Here is a 628-nt window from a genome sequence, read left to right as displayed (position 1 = left end):
AGATCAGTCTTTATTTTTAACAAGCTGTACAGATCTGTAGGTATGGTGAGAAAATTTTCATATATTGTCTCATTTAAATCTCATAGCAAGATGGGGAGTAGAAATCATGACTTTCATTTTACTGACAAGGTATCTAAAGCTCAACAAGTTTAAGTTAATTTATTGAAGAGGCAGTATAGCGATGTGGTTATATCCTAAATAACCTGGATTTGCATCCAAGTACCACTTACAGCTGTCTTACCTTGGACAAGTTATTTAACCAGTGTCTCAGTCTACTTACCTGTGCAACGAAAATAATAACAACAAAACAATTTCTTTACTTCCACGAGGTTGTTATAAGAATAAAATAAAACTATATACACACACACTATGCTTATCACCTTATTTAAGGTCCAAAATGGAAGATATTAATTTGAGGCAGAGTCAAGAGTTGAATCCAAAGCAATACTCTATTCTCTCTACTATATTGATTCTCTAATTGCTTAACTATTCCAGTAAGATTTTAAAGCAATGGAGTAATTCGGAAAAACAAAACAAAACAAAACAAAAACTAGAGGCTGCTCTGCATTCATAGGCCAGTATCAAGCTTCCTCCTCCTCCTCACTGTGTCTATGTTGCTCTGCCACAG

Source organism: Pteropus medius, unplaced genomic scaffold (genome assembly GCF_902729225.1).
Source record: "Pteropus medius unplaced genomic scaffold, Ma_sr-lr_union100, whole genome shotgun sequence".
Taxonomy (NCBI): Eukaryota; Metazoa; Chordata; class Mammalia; order Chiroptera; family Pteropodidae; genus Pteropus; species Pteropus medius.
Note: the sequence above shows the minus strand (reverse complement) of the source record.